Consider the following 16,846-nt stretch of genomic DNA (forward strand, 5'->3'; position numbering starts at 1 on the left):
GCTACTCAGGAGGCTAAGACATGAGGATCGCTTGAACCCAGAAGGCAGAGGTTGCAGTAAACTGAGATGGCTCCACTGTGCACCAGCCTGAGTGACAGAGTGAGATCCTGTCTCAAAACATAAACATAAAAAAAAGAGAGAGAAATACCAGGGACCAGGTGATTTACACAGAGGCTTAATTGGCTCAGTTCTGCAGGCTATGTAGGAAGCTTCCAATCACAGAGGAAGGCAAAGGGGGAGCCGGCACATCATGAGCAGGAGGAAGAGAGTAAAGTGGGAGATATAGAATCTTTTAAACAACCAGATCAGCCAGGCTTTGTGGCCCACACCTGCAATCCCAGCAGTTTGGGAGGCCAAGGCAGGCAGATTACCTGAGTTCAGGAGTTTGAGACCAGGCTGACCAATATGGTGAAACCCCGCCTCTACTAAAAAAAAAAAAAATACAAAAATTAGCGAGGTGTGGTTATGTGTGCCTATAGTCCCAGCTACTTGAGAGGCTGAAACAAGAGAAGTGCTTGAACCTAGGAGGCAGAGGTTGCAGTGAGCCGAGATCATGCCACTGTACTTCAGCCTGGACCAAAGAATCAGACTCCATCAAAAAACAAACAAAAGCCCGGATCTTCCATACACTGACACATTGAGAACTCACTCATCACCAAGGAAATGGTGCTAAATTGTTCATGAGGGTATGCCCCCATAATCCCATCACCCCCCTCCCCCCGCCAGGCCTCACCTCCAACATTGAGAATCATAGTTCAAGATGAGATGTGGAGAAGACCCCATTCAAAGGGACAAGATAATCAGGCTCTGGCATTTCTCATGAATAACCTGGGCAAGTCATTTGCTGTTGCTGAGCCTCAGTTTTCTGTTTTTATCCCAGAGTGGGAGTCAGCCACATCCCTGGGCTACTGCAAGAGAAGATGCAGCAGGCATCCACAGGGGTCTGTCAAACCTTCCTAACCTCTTGATCTATGTGCTTTCCAGCAGAGCATGGTAAAAAAGAAATAAAATTGGCACCAGGAGCCCAGAGTTCTGGTTCCAACTCCGACCACTCATTCAGTGTGTGACCTTAGATCATCATTCTGTGCTGTGCCTTCATTTCATCTTTCAAATGGAGGAGTTGGCCACTCAGAGCTTGCAGACAGCAAGGTGAGGAGTGTGCCAGCTTGTAAAGTGTTGCAATGGGTCCGCCTTCCTCTTAAGTGAGGGTGCTTAGTGATTCTGGCGTGGTCTTTGGAAGGCAAAAGGACACCAGTCCCATTTGCTTCTGACCCTTAGTCATACTCCAGGCCTTTATCCAAGCTCTTCCCTCTTTCCCAAATAGCTGGTACATCTAACAACTCCTACACATTTTCCCTTTTTAATTTATTATTATTTTTTTTTGAGACAGAGTCTTGCCCTGTTGCCCAGGCTGGAGTGCAGTGGTGCCATCTCTGCTCACTGCAACCTCCGCCTCCTGGATTCTCCAGTCTCAGCCTTCCAAGTAGCTGGGATTACAGGCGTGTGCCACCACACCCAGCTAATTTTTATATTTCTAGTAGAGACTGGGTTTTACCATGTTGCTCAGGCTGGTCTCGAACCCCTGACCTCAAATGGTCCATCCACCTCAGCCTCCCAAAGTGCTAGGATTACAGTCATGAGCCACTGCTCCCAGCCTCCTATTTATTTTTCAAAGTCCAACCAACAGCACCTCCTCCCTGAAGCCCCCGACCCTCTTGATGTGCTGTCTGGGTTACCATCAGTAAGTGACCTGGGACTCGCTCATATCAGCCAAGAGAGCAGATTGTGCAGATCTCTTCCCGACTCTGTGTTTACACTGAAATCAGGCACTTGAAATTACACCACGGAAATAAGCAAATGCTACAAATCAGGCTTTATTGAGTGCCTACTATGTGCCAGGCTGGGACTAAAGGCAGTGAACAAAATAGTTTCTGGCCTGTAGGCTTGTGTCTTGTCTTCACCTTTGTCTGCAGTATCTGTTTATCTCTGTCTATCCGACCAACCATTCTTCCTTCAAACGTGTTACCAAAGCCATTAAGAGTAGCAGCAAAGACGTTTGCACCAACCTAATACGATCCTTCTATCTATTCACACGTCCACCCATCCTCTGTCCACCCTCCCACCTACTAATCCGTCCTTCTAGGTGAGCCAGCTCTTGTCTCCAACTTTTTTTTTTTTTTTTTTAAGAGAAAGGGTATTGATCTGTGACCCGTACTGGAATACAGGGGGGCAGTCACAGCTCACTGCAGCCTCAAACTCCTGGGCTCAGGTGATCCTCCCACCTTAGCCTCCCGAGTAGCTGGGACTACAGGCAAGCACCACCACGCCTGGATAATTTTTTAAAAAATAATTTTTGTAGAGATGGGGTCTTGCCATGTTGCCCAGGCTGGTCTTTAACTCCTGTCCTCAAGTGATCCCCTTGCTTCGGCCTCCCAAAGTGCAGGGATCACAGGCATGAGCCACTATGCCCAGCCTCCAACTTCACTCCCCCATGTTTATGAGCTGAGTTTCCTTCATAGGTGGAATTCTAAGGGGCCTCATCTGCTCCAGTCCAGAGCACCCCCCGATCTGGCCTCAGTCAGCCTCTCCCCAGACATCTGTGTTCCCCTCCCTCACCCAGCGAGTTCTGGGTGCAGGAGAGCTGTGCTGGTTTCCTGAGAGCCTGTGGCTCATGTGGCACCTGCAGGTGGCTCCTGGAACCACCCAAAAGGGTGTAAAAACCACAGCACATCTGAACCCGAGTCCCTAGGGTGCAGATGTGGGTGTAGGGGTGGTGAGGGCTGCTCCCCCATGCGGAAGCTCTGCTTCCATTCTCACTCCTATCCAAGTCTCACACAGCCCGATCCCAGGCTCACAGTCCTACTCTTATAACCATCAGCATTCTAGAACCTTCCAGCCTCCTGCCAGGCACTGAGGACTCTCATGCATTCTCTCAGCGACCTCTCCCAGCTACCCCACTTCACAGATGAGTTGTGAGGGAGCCTTTGACAGGACTGACTTCTTTCTGCTGACTTCCAACCCAACCCTGCTCCAAAAGCCAGAGCTGGCTCCCCTGGCATGGCCCTGCAGCCGGCAGTCTGGCCTTTGTGGGGGACAGCAGGACCGGGCCAGCATAGGGGTCCTCCTCTAGGCTCCCAAGACTGCCCAGGGTGCAGGTGCAGGTGGTGGAAATATTTGGTGAACATCATAATGACTTCCATTCTCATATCTAAATGGTCTGGGAGGAATGTGGTTTCAGGCATGGCTGGATCCAGGAGCTCAAGAGCTATTACCAGGACTATGTCTCCATCTCTCAGGCTCCAGAATGGAATCACACTGCTGCTGTAAGCTTGCTTGGGTTTCAAAAAGCCAAGCCACTTCTAAGATGGGCACACTTTGGGGAAAAAAAACATATTTCCTTAAAAAAAAATGTGTGTCTGTGTGTGTGTGTGTAGAGAGAGAGAGAGAGAGAGAGTGAAAGAGAGGAGAGAGAGATGAGTTTTATGCAATACCTAGCACCTACATCTAGCTTCTATACTAAACTGATATTTGGTGAGGTGCCTTGAAAATGTTGCTAAGGTGCCAGGCGTGGTGACTCACACCTCTAATCCCAGCACTTTGAGAGGCCAACCGAGGGAGGCAGATCATTTGAGGTCAGGAGTTTGAGACCAGCCTGGACAACATAGTGAAGCCTGTCTCTAATATGAATACAAAAATTAGCCAGGTGTGGTGGTGCATGCCTCTAATTCCAGCTACTTGGGAGGCTGAGGCAGGAGAATAGCCTGAACCCAGGAGGCAGAAGCTGCAGTGAGCCGAGATCACACCACTGCACTCCAGCCTGAGCAACAGACTGAGACTCTGTTTCAAAAGAAAAAAAAAAAGAAAAACAAAATGTTGCTAACAATTAGTTTCTTAGCTTCTTAATTTACATTTCAACAGCTTCTGACAAACCATTGACACACAACTTGATTTCCCTCTAATTCTCCAGGATGACACTGAATTGAATTGTTGCATTGGGGCAGGTGGGGGGCGCCACAGCATGAAGTGTGGCTGCAGGGCACTGCCTGGTTTCGGCCTGCACCCTCCCTCCATTAGTGCCACGGGGGGAAGGTCCCATGAGCCTTGACCTGGCACGTAATTGGTGTTTAATAAATATCTCTTGGGTGCACAAACGGAATTTTTTAAAACTTAGTAGCAGAAGTCAGAAAAAGAAATCTTGGTTGGTGGGGAGCTGTTTGCAAGAGACAAGACAGACTGTTTTAAGCCTGGAAACCTCCCCAAGTGGTCCCCTGGAGGCAGGACAGCCCCACGGGTGCCCAGGCTGTCAGGGATGATGGGTGTTGTCACCCCTGCCCACCTCCTGTGCGAGCCTCTGCTGTGGCCACAGAAAGAAGGAAGCTGACGTATACTGAGGGTCTGCTCTGGGCTGCATACTATACGCAGGTGACATCACCAGTTTCCTGCAGGTGGGTCAGAGGCGACTTGGTTCAGGTAGCACAGCCAGAAGGTATCAGAGTCGGGATTCAGACTTTCCTACATGGGTCTCCCAGAATCTTCCCAACCTGGGGCGGGGTCACTGTGGGCTCACTGCAACCTCTTTCCCTCCCTGCTGGCAGGTGATAAGGAACCGTATGGACTTCTTGCAGCTCCTGGAGGCAGATGCTGGAGGGCTGGGCTTGGCCTCTGCCACAAGCAATGCCCTGATCCCACAAGGCCCCAGAGGGGCCGTGGACCATTTGGTAACACAAGACCCTGGAAAGGAGAAAGGCTGTTGTCATCTGTTGCCCACAGATACGTTTGCTGTGCACCCTGGTACACTCAGGTGAGCTCCCTGGGTCCAGAATGCATAGAGTACCATGGGCATTCTCCAGGCCAGGCCCACCGGCACGTGCATTCACACACACACATGGACGTGTCACTGTGCCCGCACCTGAGACACACACACACCAACACGCACCGACACATGCACACACATGCACCTACACACACATGCACCTGCATGTGCACATACATGCACCTACACACACGCACTATGCACACACACATGCACCTACAAATGCACATACATGCACACACACATGCACATGCACACACACAGAAAATGTAAACATCACGCTGGGCCCATCTGGGAGCCCAAAGGCTGCAGGTGTCTTCAATCACACCCCAGGTGACCTTGACTCTGGCTCAGGACCCAGTAGCCAGTGGACAGCTCTGGACAGCCAGTCAGCCTCACTAGCTGGCCTAGTCCTGGGCTCGAGAGTGGCGACAGAATGACCACCCACTGGCGGAGGTAGCTCAGGGGTGGGGCCTATGTCTCCAGGACTGGTGAAGTCCCACTCCACAGGGCTGCTGCAGTCAGAGCCCACAAAGCCACTGTCAAACGGGTCCATATCCAGGCCGGCTGGGGGCGAGCCTGCCTCACTCTCTAAGGCCCCTCCAGGTGACTGGCCACCCCAGCGCAGTCCCCCAGCCCAGTCCTCCCCATCTGCAAGGGGTGGCTTTAGTCTGTCCAGGAGGCTTCCCAGGGGCCCTCCTAGCCCAGGACTGCCAGCCGAGACACAGCCACCAGAGAGGACTGTGGTGCCCGGGTCCAATAGTGGGTCTTCTAGGCCTGGGCTGGGCTCATGGCCGGCATCCAGATCCAGGGCTGGGTAGCCGTCATCCTCACAGCTGCAAGGCCCGGTACACAGCCCCTCTGCATCTAGCACAGTCACTGTGTTGATGGACAGCAGGCCGTATGGCCGGTCCCTCTCCTTGCTGGAAGCTGAGCCCCCTGAGTTCTGGGCCGTGGCCCAGGAGCTGGGCTTGGGCACGCTGTCAGACTCCACCAGCTCTGCCGGTTCTCACAGGTCCGTGAGCTGCAGCCTCTTGGCCGGACTCCGTGGTAGGTGGCAACTGTACACCTCCAGGGCTGAGGGCACTTCTGGGCTCCAGGGTCCCAGCTCCAGGATGGAGGCGGTGAGGGTTGCACCCACCCATTTCTGTGAGAGAAAAAGAGAGTGAGTCATAGCACAGGACAAGGGTAAGGTGAGGGTTTACTTATTTTTGTACTTTTATTCTTTTGAGACAGGCTGACTCTGTTGCCCAGGCTGGAGTGCAGTGGCACCATCTTGGCTCACTGCAACCTCTGCCTCCCGGGTTCAAGCAATTCTCCTGCCTCAGCCTCCCAGGTAGCTGGTACTAATAGGCATGCACCACCACACCCAGCTAATTTTTGTATTTTTCGTAGAGATGGGGTTTCACCATATTGACCAGACTGGTCTTGAACTCCTGACCTCAGGTAGGTGATCCACCCACCTTGGTCTCCCAAATTGCTGGGATTACAGGGGTGAGCCATTGTGCCCCAGCCAAGGTGAGTGTTCAAACTGACAGAAAGACATAGATGCAGAGACAAAGAGACATCAAGAGAGAAAAAGACATGAAGACAGACAAAGACACAGAGAGAGAGGCGGGAGGAAGAGAGAGAGAGAGGAAGAGAGGGAGAGAGGGAGAGAGGGAGGGAGGAGGGAGGGAGGGAAGCAGGGAGGGAGGGAGGAGGGACAGAGGGAAGGAGGGAGAGAGGGAGAAATCAGGACCACGATGTGCTCCCACCATAGTGGGGGTCCCCACTGGTGTCCCCCTCCTACTCCGGGCCTCAGTTACCCCACTCATAGAAGGGAGTTGCTACCCTTAGTAGCCTGACCATTCAGACAACTGGTGGCCCCATAGCCCAGGCAGGGGCTAAGATTCCTGAGTCAAGGAGACATGAGAGCAGGAGGGCCTGAGGTCTGAGTGACACCTTAGCCATCTCCTCCTTGATGTTTCTTGAAACCCAGCACTCTCTTGGTTTCTGTGTCCCCACCAGACAGACACTTGGCCCCGGGCACAAGTCTTGTCTCTTCCGTCTATGGTTGTATCCCCAGTGATTCCACTCCCTGCTCAGTGATTCCACTCCCAGGAGGCCGCTGTGTGCAGAGGACCACAGTGCCCACCTTTCAGATGATCACTCAGGGCTCACAGGACTTGAAAAGTCAGGAGCCCCCAGGGTTGGTCTATCCACCGGCTGCAAAGGCCACTCACTTGCCCACACAGGCTGAGTCATGGTTTTGAGACCCCAGGATAGCCAGTCTCCTGCATAATTTTTTAAGCACTTAGTAGGTACCAGGCCCTCAGCTACATGTTTTCCATGAATGGTTGCTCCCAATCCTCACAATAATTACTCCCATTTTACAGATGAGGACATTGAGGTTCAGAGAGGTTAAGCAACTCACCCAAGGTCACACAGCCAGTGAATGCTGGAGCTAAGATTCAAATTCAAACCCCACAACTCCAAAGTCCATGGGTCCCTTTGAGTCCATATGCAGCTCAGGATAAAGAAGAGCTTCTGTTATCCATCAGCTCATTCATTCATCCAAAACACATTTATAGGCCACGTGCAGTGGCTCATGCTTCTAACCACTTTGGGAGGCTGAGGAAGGAGGATCATTTGAGCCCAGGAGTTTGAGACCCGCCTGGGCCACATCACACAATTCTGTCTCTACAAAACATAAATCAGTCAAGCACGGTGGCACCATCCTGCAGTCCCAGCTATTGAGAGTCTAAGGCAGTAGGACCAAGCCCAGAAGGTCAAGACTGCAGTGAGCTATGATCACCACTGCACTCCAGCCGGGACAACAGAGCAAGATCCCATCTCAAAAACAAAACAAAGCATGTATTAAGTTCCTGCCAAACACTGTTGCAGGCACTGGGGATTCAGCAGAGCAAGGCCGACCAGGGACCAGATACCTTAGAACTGACGTACCGCAGACAGAAGCACAAAACAGCCAACAGGGTGTTTTCTCTTTTTTCTTTCTTTTTCTTTTTGAGACAGGGCCTTGCTCTCTTGCCCAGGCTGGAGTGTAGTGGTGTGATCAGGACTCACTATAGCCTCGACCTCTTGGGCCCAAGCAATCCTTCCCACTCAGCCTCCCAAGTAGCTGGGACTACAGGCATGCATCACCGTACCTGGAAAATGTTTGTAGTGTTTGGAAAGACAGCATTTTGCCATGTTGCCCAGGCTGGATTCCAACTCCTGGGCTCAAGTGATCTGCCCACCTCAGCCTCCCACAGTGCTGGGATTACAGGCCCAAACAGTCTACATTTTTTTTTTTTTTTTTTTTTTTTTGAGATGAAGTGTCACTCTGTCACCCAGGTTGGAGTTCAGTGGTACGGTCTTGGCTCACTGCAACCTCCACTTCCTGGGTTCAGGCAATTCTGTCTCAGCCTCCCGAGTAGTTGGGATTACAGGTGTGTGCCACCACGGCCAGCTAATTTTTGCATTCTAAGTAGAGGCAGGGTTTAGTTATGTTAGCCCGGCTGGTCTCAAACTCCTGGCCTCAATAGATCTGCCCGCCTCGGCCTCCCAAAGTGCTGGGATTACAGGTGTGAGACAGCCCTGCCCCAAACAGAATACTTTCTGACAACAATGGGTGCTATAAAGAACGGGACACTGGACCTCAGGCAGAGGGACCACATCCTCTGGTAAGAAGGAGCCAGCCAGCCAGCAGGGGAAAAGCCATTTCAGGAAGAGGGCACTGCCAGTGCAAGGCCCTGGAGGATAAGATATGCTGAGTGTGAGGAATAGGGAGGTCAGTGTGGTTGGAGTGGAGAGAGGCAGGGTGGGGGGTCAATAACGAGGAAGTCCAGGCTGGGAGGCTTGGAAAGCTTTTATTCAGCAGGAACTTCTACTCCGGCAAATTTAGCAGAGGACTCAGTCTACACATCCCTGTTGGGCCTAGAGAGAGCGGTCATGTTCGGAACCTGAACATCTAGATAGGGAAATTAATATCTGGCGAACTCCCATATATACTTCAAAACCCATCATCTTTGTCTGGTGAAAGTTAAAAAGCCACCACATTTTCCCTAACCCCATCCCACCAGCGTCCCCAGAAGTCCAACCAGAGGAGGAGATGAGGTTCATTTAGCTCTTATCCTAGCCCTCAGCACAGGCTCTTATGAGGTATTCAGTGGGTGTTGGGGCCAGGCACAGTGGCTCACACCTGCAATCCCAGGACTTTGGGAGGCCGAGACAAGCAGATCACTTGAGCCCAGGAGTTTGAGACCAGCCTAGGCAACATGGAGGGACCCCGATCTCTACGGAAAATGCAGAAAGTTAGCTGGGCATGGTGGTGCATGCATGTAGTCCCAGCTACTCTGAAGGCTGAGGTAGGAGGATCAACTGAGCCCGGGAAGGTCGAGGGTGCAGTGAGCCGTGATCCCACCATGACATTCCAGCCTGGAGGACACAGTGAGACTGTCTCAAAAAAGTGGACATTGGACAGAAAGGAGAGAAGGAAACCCAAAATACGTAGCACCCTTCCTGAGGGACAGCCATCCAGTTGTTGGGACCCGCTGGGACAGATTTAGGCTTGGTCCAAGAAAGAATGGCCCAAATTTCCAAAATTGAGAGCTGCTGCTCTAAATGAGGTAGTGAGTTCCCGGTCCCTGGGAGGTATGCAAGCTGAGCCTGGACACAACTCATCCGGGATGGTGCAGGAGAGGGGATACCTTCCCTGGGGAAAGGTTGGTTGGACCAGGTGACTCCCCCCAGCCCTGCCTCAAATCTCTCCCAGCCCTGACAGTCTAAGCTTCTGCCCTGGCCCTGAGCATTGAGCTGACACCAGCTCCCCTGACCCTGGCTTCCAGCCATGACCGGCTGCTCTGTCCTTGAAGGCAAGAACAGTATGAAGAGCTGAAGGACGAGGTCACCTCCTGCAGCCTCCACAGGCTGGCCCACAACGCCACGCATGCCACGTATACCTGCCACATGGATGTGTTCCACTTCGTGGCCGATGACATTTTCAGTGTCAACATCACAGATCAGTCTGGCAACTACTCCCAGGTTTGTGGCAGCTTTGTCCTGGCTGACAGCAAGTGAGTATCCGGAGCCCCCAAACTTAGGGTGGGGCTCAGTCTTAGCCCACTGCAGCTGCCTCTCCAGGCTCAGGTGATCCTCCCACCCCAGCCTCCATGGGACAACAGGTGTGTGCCACCATGCCCAGCTGATTTTTGTATTTTTAGCTGCGATGGGGTCTTGCCATATTGCTCAGGCTGGTCTCAAACTCCTGGGCTCAAGTGATCCACCCGCCTTGGCCTCCCAAAGTGCTAGGATTATAGGTGGGGGCTGGGCCCCTTACTTGCTGCCCTCTGGGCCAGTCTTTCCCTTTCATCAGATCTAACCTGGCCTATGTCCTCACCAGGTCTTAGAGTTCTGCTTTTGCGTTGCACTATTTTTTACTAAAGTGTGAAGGGTTGATATTAGGTTTGAGCAATATGAAAGGAGCTGGTGTGAGACCTGGGACTTCTGGGCTCATGTTCTGGCTCAGCCCTGCCCCTCGGTGTGACCACAGATGAGGCACACCTACCTCTGGGACAGCTTTCCTACTTGTAGAGCAAATGTCCTTTTAACCCTGACTTTCTGGGATCCTGTCCCCATAATAAGGCAAGTGGAGGACACCGAGTCACAGAAAAAAATCCTCCTGGGTTTTTCCCTTCATAAGCTCCAGGGAGGCCTGGAATTTCCCTCCAGGCTGGAGGTAGAGGGGGGATCCCAGGGGTAGGAGGACCTGGTTGATGGGAGCAGTTATATCTGTGAGTTCAGAACCAGGGCAGGTGGCAGGACAAGGTGGTTCACACCTGAAATTCCAACACTTTGGGAGGCTGAGGCAGGAGAATTGCTTGAACCTGGGAGTTAGAGACCAGCCTGGGCAATATACTGAGACCTCATCTCAAAACAACACAAAACAAGAACTAGGGCAGGGACCAGGCATGGTGGCTCATTCCTGTGATCCCAGCACTTTGGAAGGCTAAGGTGATTCGATCATTTGAGGTCAGGAGTTCGAGACCAGCCTGGGCAACAAGGTGAAACCCCGTCTCTACTAAAAACACAAAATAGTTAGCCAGGCGTGGTGGTGCACGCCCGTCATCCTCAGCTCCTTGGGACGCTGAGGCAGGAGAATTGTTTGAACCTGGGAGACGGATGTTACAGTGAGCCACGATCATGCCACTGCACTCCAGCCTGGGTGATAGAGTGAGACTCCATCTCAAACAAAACCAAACCAAACCAGGGCAGGCCATGGAAGGGCCTGGAAGGTAGCTTTGGCATGGTGGGCATGGTGTGTGTGTGTGTGTGTGTGTGTGTGTGTGTGCGTGTGTGTGTACCCAAAGCAGCCCCAGACACGCATACACATGCTGCAAAAAGAGCCTGTCCTTGGGGAGTCCCTGCCCCGAGCTTGGGAGTTTCTGCCCTGAGATTCCCAGGAGAGGGGCTGGGTGATAAGAGGGTGTCTGTGATACACACTCTGCGGGGTCAGGTTTGCACCTCTTTGCTGAGGGGGTGTCACACCACAGAGAGTGAGAGTAAACACACTCTGCACATGCACACTCACACACATTCCCAGGGTCACAGACTCACACACACACACAGACTCAAACTCACAGACATCTCCCCAGCCCCAGCCCCAGCCTGCATGGCGAGGACAGAGGCCCACACTGTCTCTTTTGCTCTCTCTTTTTTTTTTCGTTTTTTTTTTTTTTTGAGACAGAGTCTCCCACTGTCACCTGGGCTGGAGTGCAATGGCACCATCTCAGCTCACTGCAACCTCCACCTCCCGGGTTCAAAGGAATCACCTGCCTCACCCTCCCGAGTAGCTGGGATTACAGGCATGCACCACCATGCCCAGCTAAGTTTTGTATTTTTAATAGAGATGGGGTTTTACCACATTGGCCAGGATGGTCTCGATCTCCTGACCTCACGATCTGCCCACCTTGGCCTCCCAAAGTGCTGGGATTACAGGCATAAGCCACCACACCTGGCCTCTTTTGCTTTCTCTCTCACACACACACACACGTGCACACACACACACACACACATGCACTCTCTTACGTGCACAGTCATGCACATGGACACTCACACATGCACTCCCTCACACATGTGCACACACATATGCACATGTAGTCTCACACACCTGCACACACACTCTCACACTCACATATACACTCTCTCTCTCTCTCGCTTTCTCTCTCTCTCACAGCCCCATGAATCTGGGATACAGAACATGAGGTCTCCCGCACACACATGCACTGTCTGGAGCAGGGACCCCTACAGCCTCTCCGAGTAAACTGAGGCAGGCAGCAGCCCCACTGCCCAGGCCACCCCACACCCCTCACCCCACAGCTTCTTAGGAGCAGAGGAGAACTCAGGGCAGAGAAGAGATCCCTCCTTGCCACTTCTCTTGCAGCCTGAATCCAAGCATTTCTCTCTGGCATCCCCTCCCTCCCTGCCAAGATCTGCAGCTAGCCTGGGCCCAGCTGGGACACCAGCACTGGAGTGCAGTGGCACAATCTCGGCTCACTGCAATCTCCACCTCCCGAGTTCAAGCGATTCTCCTGCCTCAGCCTCTCACATAGCTGGGATTACAGGTGCCCACAACCACACCCAGCTAATTTTTTGTATTTTTAGTAGAGACTGGGTTTCGCTATGTTGGCCAGGCTGGTCTCAAACCCCTAACCTCATGATTCACCCGCCTCGACCTCCCAAAGTGCTGGAATTACAGGCCTGAGCCACCACACCCAGCCAGTAAGTAATTTTCTGACCACCTCCTACTCAGGGTCCCTTTCTCCTCCTTCCCCAGGCCTTGCTGGGCTGAGCAGCCCCCTTCCCGATCCCCAGGCTTTGCAAACATCTCCAGAGCAGAACCCATGGGGCCGTTCTCAGTACCCTGGTGTCTACTGGGACTGATCTTCACCCAGGCCACAGCCACACAGGGAAGCCCGGAGCCAGCCTCGACCTGCCCCAGGGAAGACAAAAGAGGGGTTAGAAACGATTTCAGTCCCATACATCCCATCGCTGGAACAGCAACAGCAACAACCCAGTGTTCACCGTGGCATTCTGTAAAATGTGCACCTCGGCCCGGCGCGGTGGCTCACGCCTGTAATCCCAGCACTTTGGGAGGCCGAGGCCGGCGAATCACAAGGTCAGGAGATCTAGACCATGCTGGCCAACATGGTGAAACCCCATCTCTACCAAAAATATAAAAAATAGCTGGGCATGGTGGTGTACACCTGTAGTCCCAGCTACTTAAGAAGCTGAGGCAGGAGAATCACTTGAACCTGGGAGGCAGAGGTTGCAGTGAGCTGAGATCCAGCCTGGCAACAGAGTGAGACTCCATCCCCACCGAACAAAAGCAAACCAAGACAAAACAAAAACCAAGTGCACCTCTGTCACCTCGGGGCATGGTGGCAGCCCTCAGCCATGTTTCAGGATCACAGGCAGCCTCAGGGCTCCTTTTTGGAAGCCTTGAAAGGTTCGTTTGTTAATTTGACAGATGTATACGAATATATAACAGCCCATTGCAGCCTGGAACTCCCGGGCTCAAGCGATCCTCCCAGTTCAGCCTCCTGAGTAGCTGGGACTACAGGTGCACATCACCATGCCTGGCAAGTTTTTACATTTTTTCGTAGAGCTGGGATCTTGCTGTGTTGCCCAGGCTGGTCTTGCACCCATGGCTCCAAGCAATCCTCCTGCTTCAGACTCCCAAAGTGCTGAGATTTTAAGCGTGAGCCACCTCACCCAGCCTAATTTGTCAAACATTTATTGAGGGCCTACTGTGTCCCAGGCTGTGTTCTAGGAGCTGTGGGCATGGACTGAATGCAGAGGACAAAACCTCCACCCAAAGGAGCTAAGAGTCCAGTGAGGGGGGCACATGGTAAAAACATCACAGGGTGAGATGTGCAGAGTGCTGGATAGTGGCAGATGGAAAGTGGAGAAGATGGTCAGACGTGGTGGCTCATGCCTATAATCCCAGCACTTTCAGAGGCTGAGGCAGGCGGATCACTTGAGGTCAGGAGTTCAAGACCAGCCTGGCCAACATGGGGAAACCTCGTCTCTACTAAAAATACAAAAATTAGCCAGGAGTGGTGGTGCACACCTATAGTCCCAGCTACTTGGGAGGCTGAGGCCATGGAATTGCTTGTGCTTGGGAGGCGGAGGTTGCAGTGAGCCAAGATCATGCCATTGCACTCCAGCCTGGGTGATAGAGAAAGATTCTGTGTACAAAATAAAAGAAAGAAAGAAGAAGAGAGTAAAGAAAGAAAGAGAGAGAGAGAAAGAGAAGAAAGGAAGGGAGAGAGGGAGGGAAGGAGGGAGGGAGAGGAAGAAAGGAAAGAAGGATGGAGAGAGGGAAGGAAGGGATAGAGAGAGAGGGAGGGAGGGAGGGAGGGAGGGAGGCAAAGAGAGAAAGTGGAGATGAGGCCAGAGACCTGCAACTCCTCTGTGACACTAATAGACACTTGTCACTTGGTTCCCCTGAAGTTACTGCCTCCTGCTAAATAGCTTCATCCCTTTGAACTTGAAGTCTCATGATACAGAAGCTGGGCCCATTTTACAAGAGAGGAATTTAAGGCCCGTAACATATTGTGTTCTGCTCAAGTCCATGAAATGTCCTTCAGATGGAGCAAAACTAGAATGCCAGCTTTGACCTTCATCTTGGGGCTGTCCATGAAACTTACCGTTATGGCCCAGAGCTTGGCTCTTGCACTTGCTGGGAGATGCTGAAAGATGAGGACCATCAGATCGGCCTCCCAGAGCCACTGTGGGGTGTCCGCCCAGAGCAGGGCAGCCAGGCAGGCTCTGAGTAAATGGCAACCCTCATCATTAGCATTTATGCTAAGAAGAGTCTTCGACTTCTTGAAGTAGCTGGGGTGGAAAGAAAATGATACCATCACTTAGAACAGAAATGGAAAATGAATGAATTTGCCAGCACATTGCTGAGAACATTTTTGGATGGGTAGTTAACTTTAAACCTTAAGATAGGCCGGGTACAGTGGCTTGCACCTGCAATTCCAGCATTTTGGGAGGCTGAGGTGGGAGGATCACTTGAAGCCAGGAGTTTGAGACCAGCCTGGGCAAACATAGTGAGACCCTGTTTGTACAAAATAGAAAAAAAAAAAAAAAATAGCCAGGTGTGGTAGCACCCACCTGTAGTCCCAACTACTTGGAAGGCTGAGGTGGGAGGACAGGTTGAGCCCAGGAGGTTGAGGCTGCTGTGAGCTATGATCGCACCACTGCACTCCAGTGGGAACAACACAGTGAGATTGTGTCTCTAAGGGGAAAAAATCCTTGTGAGATTTCACACGATAATTCCGGGGGTCTCCTGTTTCCCATTCTGCAACTCATACTGAAACTTGCCCTTCAGTACATAGAAAAAATTTCAGATTTCATGTGTGTGTGTGTGTGCATGCATGTGTGAGTGTGTGCATGCATATGTGTACATGTGCATGTGTACATGAGCTTGCGTGCAGGTACGTGGGTGTGTGCATGCGTGTGCATGTGTGTGTTTCCTTAGAAAACTTAGAAGAGCTGGCCACTCTCTGTTGCTGGAGCCATTCACTTTTAACTCTTCCATTTCTTCACAATCCCTGAACCTGTTTCATCCATCTCTGTGACCTGGCCGCCCCTGAGTTTGCAATCCTGATCAAGTCTAAATCTCTCAGGTTCCAGAAGAATACACGGAAGCCCAGAGTCAGGAGTACTTTGCCCAAAGTCGCTCAGGGTTGTCTGTCTCCATCTCATCAATGATGAGTCAGGCATGGGGCGGGGGTGGGGCAGGTAGGACTTCTTCCCATCAGCAAATCCTTTTCACCTGCAGCAAAACCTCACTGGGTGGGTTTTTCCACCCAGTCAATGTGACCGTGACCTTCTCAGGACAGTATAATATCTCCTGGTGCTCGGATTATGAAGGCCCTGACTTCATGCTGAAGGGCAAGCTTCAGTATGAGCTGCAGTACAGGAACCGCGGAGACCCCTGGGCTGTGGTGAGGAATGTGGGGATCAGTGCAGCTAAGTGGGTGAAGGGGAGGGGAGAGAAGGGAGTGCAAGGGCATCTGGGTGGGAGAGATGTGTGAGCATCGTCATCCATGGCCAAGAACAGAGACCAAGGGTGCGAGTGCTCCCTTACAGCGGGCCACCCTCCCTCTCCTCACTTCTCCCCAAGGTAGGAGACCTCTGAATAATCTGTCCTCTCCATGCATGTCCCCTCCACTGTCAGCATTCCAAAGAGACTGTCCCTTCCCCAGGCTTCACCCCAGGTCTAGTGTAGTCACAATAGAAGACATTTCAGGAACGCGGCCATCTGGAAGCTTCCCACTTGCTTAGAATGGCCATAGTTGGAGAGTTCCAGAAGTATCAGTGATTAAGAAGGTCCAGCCTGGTGCGGTGACTCACACCTGTAATCCCAGCACTTTGGGAGGCCAAGGCGGGTGGATTTCGTGAGGTCACGAGTTTGAGAACAGCCTGGACAACATGGTGAAACTGTTTCTACTAGAAGTACAAAAAGTAGCTGGGCATGGTGACATGAACCTGAAATCCCAGCTACTCTGGAGGCTTAGGCAGGAGAATTGCTTCAATCCAGGAGGCAGATGTTGCAGTGAGCTGGGATTGTGCCACTGCACTCTAGCCTGGGCAACAGAGCAAGACTCGATCTCAAAAACAGAAAAAAAGTCCAGTGTTAGGGGGCCCATTGTTTCAAACATGAAGGCTTTGAGAGGTGTCCTTCCAGCCCACTATTTAGCACAGTCACAAGTGGGACCCTGCTCTAAAAAATAAAAATAGTAATAATGATAGAACCATCACAGCTGAAGAGTTCTAGAATTGCCCATCCTTTAGAATGGTCCCAGCTGAAGATGTCCATGAGTACCATACTTTAGAAAGTCCCCAGTGGAAGATTTCCAGAGGTATCTATTGCTAAGATGTCTGTAGTTAAAGACTTCTAGAAATGCCCACTGTTGGGAATGTCAGTATGTCAACTCTTGGAATTTTCAACAGTTGAAGACATTCTCAATTGATGTATTG

General features: G+C 51.8%; 1 protein-coding gene and 1 pseudogene across 12 annotated transcripts in view; both read right to left on the reverse strand.

Annotated features, from left to right (window-relative positions):
• LOC118144225 (uncharacterized) overlaps positions 1 to 16,846 on the reverse strand; it is a 97,365-nt gene that overhangs the window by 5,572 nt on the left and 74,947 nt on the right. The gene's annotated exons all lie outside the window — the stretch shown is intronic.
• On the reverse strand, positions 1,853 to 13,911 carry LOC144577593 (interleukin-21 receptor pseudogene; annotated as a pseudogene). The gene has a single exon (XR_013521785.1). The product of XR_013521785.1 is annotated as an interleukin-21 receptor pseudogene (transcript).

The sequence above is a fragment of the Callithrix jacchus genome, chromosome 9, assembly GCF_049354715.1.
Source record: "Callithrix jacchus isolate 240 chromosome 9, calJac240_pri, whole genome shotgun sequence".
NCBI lineage: Eukaryota > Metazoa > Chordata > Mammalia > Primates > Cebidae > Callithrix > Callithrix jacchus.